At 35.7% G+C, this 6,004-nt stretch overlaps 1 pseudogene; it reads right to left on the bottom strand.

The window, feature by feature from the left end:
• Positions 1-5,361: 5,361 nt before the first annotated feature.
• LOC112678757 (60S ribosomal protein L27a-like) lies at positions 5,362-5,799 on the bottom strand (annotated as a pseudogene).
• Positions 5,800-6,004: the final 205 nt, after the last annotated feature.

Genomic DNA, 6,004 nt, shown 5'->3' with positions numbered 1-6,004 from the left:
GTTATAACCTTCAGTTTAATATTGAATAAAAGTTGTGAGAGTAGATATTCCTGACCTTAGAGGAAAGGAATCCGCACTATTAAGTAGAATGTTGACTCTAGGACTTTTGATACCCTGTGTCCATTTGAGGAAGTTCCTTTCTATTTCTAGTTTGCAGGAGTTTTTATAAGACTGGAGGTTGGACTTTGTCCTCTACTTTTTATAGATGTATTGAAATGATACTTGGTTTTTCTTTGTTTGTTTGTTATATGGTGAATTACATTGATTGATTTTTGAATGTTAAATTAGCCTTGCATTCCTGGGACAAACTCCACTTGTCTATGATGTTTTAACCTTTTGTCCTATTATTGAATCTGATTCGCCAAAACTGTGTTTAGAATTTTTATATCTATATTTATGAGGAATAGTGACTGTTGTTTTCTTGTAACGTCTTTGGTTTTGCTATCAGTGTAATAATGACTTTGCACAATGAGTTGGGAAACTTTCTGGAAGAGTCTGTATATTAATGGTTTTATTTCTTCTTTAAATGTTCAGTTGAATTTGCCAGTAAAGCTGTTTGGGCCTGGGTTGTCTTTGTAGAAGAGTTTTAACTACAAGTTTAACTTTTTTTTTAGAAACTATAGTACATTTCAGTAACATTTATTTTTGTTCAAGTTTTGGTGACTTGTGTTTTTCAAGGTTTACTTAAATTGTCAGATGGGCATTAGGTTTTTTACAGTATTTCCTTCTTTACCTTTTAATATCTATTGTATCTGTAATGATGTTACTTCTCTCCTTGCTGATATTCACAATTTGTGTCTTCTTTTTTTTCCTTTTCAGTCTGTGTAGAGGTTTATCAATTTTATTGAACTTTCTGAAGAGTGAGCTTTTGGTTTCATTAATTTTCTTCATTGTTTTTCTTTTTACTATTTTATTGATTTCTTTTCTGATTTTTTTACTCGCTATTTCTTTGATAGTTTCTTAAGTTGCAAGCTTTATGCTATTGATTTTATTTTATTTTCTAATGTAGGCATTAGGGCTATAGATTCTTGTTAAATTATGGCTGTAGCAGTGTCCCATGCATTTTGGTAAATTACATATTCATTTTCATTCAGTTCAAATATTTTCTAATTTCCCTTTCGATTTTTTTTTATCTATGGGTTACTTACACATATTTTATTTAGTTTCTAAATATTTGGGAGATTTTCCAGAGATAATTCTATTACTGATTTCGAATTTAATTTTGGTGTCAGAGAACATTCTTTGTGTGACTTTTGTCTTTTCAAATTTGAGACTTCCTTTGTAGCCAAGAATATGTCTATTTCAGGAATGGTCTGTGTGAACTTGAAAAAAATGTGTATTTGCTATTTTTTGGTGGATTGTTCCTGAAATATCAACTATATCAAGTGGGTTGATTATCTTTTTCAAATGTATATCCTTACTGATTTTCCCTGTACTTATTCAGTCAGTTATTGAGTGAGTGTATTGAAATGTCTATCATTGTGGATTCGTCTTTTTCCCTTTTAAGTTTTTTCTTTATGCATTTTAAATTCTGTCATTGAGTATATAAACATTTAAGATTCCTATATCCTACTGATGAATTGACTTCTTTGTCAGCTTTATCCACCAAAATATTCTTTTCTCTAAAACTTACTTTATCAGATATTGACATAGTCTCTCCAGTGTTAGCTTGATATATCTTCTAGCCTTTTAACTTGTGATCTATTTGTGGCTTTGTATATAAAGTGTGGTTCTTTTTGGCAGCATACAGCTGGATCTTACTTTTTAAAATTAAATCTGAAAATTGAATTTAAGTAAAATATTAAAAAATCAAATCTGGAAATCTGTGCCTATTAATGGGAATATTTAGACTGTTTATATAACTATTGATATAGTTAAGTTGATATTTATCACTTTGCTCTTTGTCTTCTATCTATTCCATTTCTTTTATATTTCTCTTCTCCTCTTTCATTGTTATTATTGTTTTTTTTAATTTTTTAAAAAAATTTTATTTATTCATGATAGTCACAGAGAGAGAGAGAGAGAGAGAGAGAGAGAGAGGCAGAGACACAGGCAGAGGGAGAAGCAGGCTCCATGCACCGGGAGCCGGACGTGGGATTCGATCCCGGGTCTCCAGGACCGCGCCCTGGGCCAAAGGCAGGGGCTAAACCGCTGCGCCACCCAGGGATCCCTATTGTTGTTGTTTTTGATTGAATTGTTTTTCGAGAGAGAGAGAGAGAGAGAGAGAGAGAGAGAAAGAGCTAGAGTGGAGTGGGAAGGAGCAGAGGGGGAGAGAGAGAAAAACACAGGCCTGGATCTCATGACCCTGATCATGACCTAAGCTGAAATCAAGGGATGGATGTGTAACTGACTGAACCACTCAGGTGACCCTAGTTTGAGTTATTTGTTTTCTTGTTATTGAGTTGAGTTCCTTATATATTTTGGACATTAACCCCTTATCAGATGTATGGTTTGCAAATATTGTCTCTCATTTCATAGGTTCTGTCTTTACCTTGTTGATTGTTTCCTTTGCTGTGCAGAAGCTTTTCTAGTTTGACGCAATTCCATTTGTCTAGTTTTGCTTTTGTTGCTTATGCTTTTGGGGTCATATCAAAAAAAATAATTGTCCACATCACTGTCAAGCAGCTTTTTTCCTTGTGTTTTCTTCTAATAGTTTTATGGTTTTAGGTCCTGTAGTCTTTAATCTATTTTGAGTTGATTTTTGTATATGGAGTCAGAGGATGGCTTAATTTCATTCTTCTGCATGTGGAAAACCAGTTTTCTCAGCATCATTTATTGAAGACATTGTCCTTGCTCTATTTTGTTTTTTTAATTTTAAAGATGTTGATCTACTATCTTTTTGTTTACATTATTTCCAACCAGAAATTTTCTGTCAGTCTTACCTTTGTTCCTATGGCTTTTTCTATGGTTGCTTTCTAGTTTTTTGTTCTTTTGTTTGTTTTTTTTACCTTTCAGGGTTTGAGCAATTTGATTATGATGGGTTTTGGTGTAGTTTTCCTTATATTTCTTGTTCTTAAGGTTTATTAACTTCTTGGATAGGTAGATTTGATTTTTATCAAACCTGGAGGTTGTCTTTGAGTTTTGTTGACTGTATCCTTTGCTGTGCAAAAGCTTCTTATCTTGATGAAGTCCCAATAGTTCATTTTTGCTTTTGTTTCTTTTGCCTTGGTGGATGTATCTTGCAAGAAGTTGCTGTGGCCAAGGTCAAAAAGGGTGTGGCCTGTGTTCTCCTCTAGGATTTTGATGGAATCTTGTCTCACATTTAGATCTTTCATCCATTTTGAGTTTATCTTTGTGTCTGGTGAAAGAGAGTGGTCTAGTTTCATTCTTCTGCATGTGGATGTCCAATTTTCCCAGCACCATTTATTGAAGAGACTGTCTTTCTTCCAATGGATAGTCTTTCCTCCTTTATCGAATATTAGTTGACCATAAAGTTCAGGGTCCACTTCTGGGTTCTCTATTCTGTTCCACTGATCTATGTGTCTGTTTTTGTGCCAGTACCACACTGTCTTGATAACCACAGCTTTGTAGTACAACCTGAAATCTGGCATTGTGATGCCCCCAGATATGGTTTTCTTTTTTAAATTTCCCCTGGCTATTTGGGGTCTTTTCTGATTCCACACAAACCTTAAAATAATTTGTTCTAACTCTCTGAAGAAAGTCCATGGTATTTTGATAGGGATTGCATTAAACGTGTATATTGCCCTGGGTAACATTGACATTTTCACAATATTAATTCTGCCAATCCATGAGCATGGAATATTTTTCCATCTCTTTGTGTCTTCCTCAATTTCTTTCAGAAGTGTTCTATAGTTTTGAGGGTATAGATCCTTTACATCTTTGGTTAGGTTTATTCCTAGGTATCTTATGCTTTTGGGTGCAATTGTAAATGGGATTGACTCCTTAATTTCTCTTTCTTCAGTCTCATTGTTAGTGTATAGAAAGACAACCTACAGAATGGGAGAAGATATTTGCAAATGACATATCAGATAAAGGGCTAGTTTCCAAGATCTATAAAGAACTTATTAAACTCAACACCAAAGAAACAAACAATCCAATCATGAAATGGGCAAAAGACATGAAGAGAAATCTCACAGAGGAAGACATAGACATGGCCAACATGCATATGAGAAAATGCTCTGCATCACTTGCCATCAGGGAAATACAAATCAAAACCACAATGAGATACCACCTCACACCGGTGAGAATGGGGCAAATTAACAAGGCAGGAAACAACAAATGTTGGAGGGGATGCAGAGAAAAGGGAACCCTCTTACACTGTTGGTGGGAATGTGAACTGGTGCAGCCACTCTGGAAAACTGTGTGGAGGTTCTTCAAAGAGTTAAAAATAGACCTGCCCTGCGACCCAGCAATTGCACTATTGGGGATTTACCCCAAAGATACAGATGCAGTGAAACGCCGGGACACCTGCACCCCGATGTTTATAGCAGCAATGGCCACGATAGCCAAACTGTGGAAGGAGCCTCGGTGTCCAATGAAAGATGAATGGATAAAGAAGATGTGGTTTATGTATACAATGGAATATTACTCAGCTATTAGAAATGACAAATACCCACCATTTGCTTCAATGTGGATGGAACTAGAGGGTATTATGCTGAGTGAAGTAAGTCAGTCGGAGAAGGACAAACATATATGTTCTCATTCATTTGGGGAATATAAATAATAGTGAAAGGGAATATAAGGGAAGGGAGAAGAAATGTGTGGGAAATATCAGAAAGGGAGACAGAACATAAAGACTGCTAACTCTGGGAAACGAACTAGGGGTGGTAGAAGGGGAGGAGGGCGGGGGGTGGGAGTGAATGGGTGACGGGCACTGGGGGTTATTCTGTATGTTAGTAAATTGAACACCAATAAAAAATTTTAAAAAAATGGAAATAAAAAAAAAAAAAACCTGGAAAACTCTTGACCAGTATTTCCTTGGCATTATTTTGGCATTATTTTTCCTGCTTCCTTTCTGGGGACTCCAATTACCTGTATATTAGTTTGAAGTTGTACTGTAGTTTACTTTTAATTATTTTTAAAATCTTTTTCTAAGCACTTTATTTCAGTGACATTTTCTTCTTACTGCTATATCTGCTGAATTTCTTCCAGTCTAGTTTTTGTCCTTAGAAGTTTGATTTTCTTTTTTAGAATATCTTTTCTGTTACTATTTAACTTTTTGAATTTATGAAATATACTTATTCTTTTAAATGCTGATGTCTATTAATTTTAACATCTGTGTCAGTTTGGGGTTGGTTGATTTTTTTCCTCAATACTTTCTTGTTTCTTTGGATACTTTTTTTTTTTTTTTTTGAAAAGTACTTGTTAGCATTTAATGAGCCTCCCTCTGCATGGCTTAAGCTACAGGACACAGCTCTTCCTCACCCCCTTAATCTCTTCAGCTCTTCTACTGAAGAATTTGGCCTTCATGATGACAGGCTGTTTTGGGAGCTGTTCTTTCCCCAAAGCTTTGTAGTGGCCTGACTGTACCACATCAATGATAGGAACAGCTCCAGTCTTGTTTTTGGCAGCATTTACCTGTGCCTGCCCACTGACCAAGGTCCACAGTTTATCCAGGTTGACAGTTGGGCACAAGCTCTGGCTCCTTTTTGAGTGGTAATGCCTCATACCAACTTTTCCAGAATAACGTGGGTGATATTTGTTGAAGTTGATCCTGTGATGATGCATGCCACTAGCATCACCCAGGCCTCCTGGGTGCTCCCAGCGCTTGTTGATGTGGCCTTGGCTGTGGCTCATGTGGCCCTGGAGTTTTCAGGTCTTCTTCAGTCTGGATGGCATGTTGGCAGCCCAGATGAAAGAGTATGTCCAATATGTTTTGATAGAATATAAGACATTATAAATTTTACATTGCTGGTTTCTGACTATATTTTTATTCCTATAAATTTCTTGGGCTTTGTTCTGGGATTCTGTTTCAGTTTCTTAGGAACTGTTTGATCCTTTTAAGTCTTACTTTTAATATTTTTTTAGGTGGGACCAGAACACT

This window comes from Canis lupus, chromosome 22 (assembly GCF_003254725.2).
Source record: "Canis lupus dingo isolate Sandy chromosome 22, ASM325472v2, whole genome shotgun sequence".
NCBI lineage: Eukaryota > Metazoa > Chordata > Mammalia > Carnivora > Canidae > Canis > Canis lupus.
This window is presented reverse-complemented; position numbering and strand designations above follow the sequence as displayed.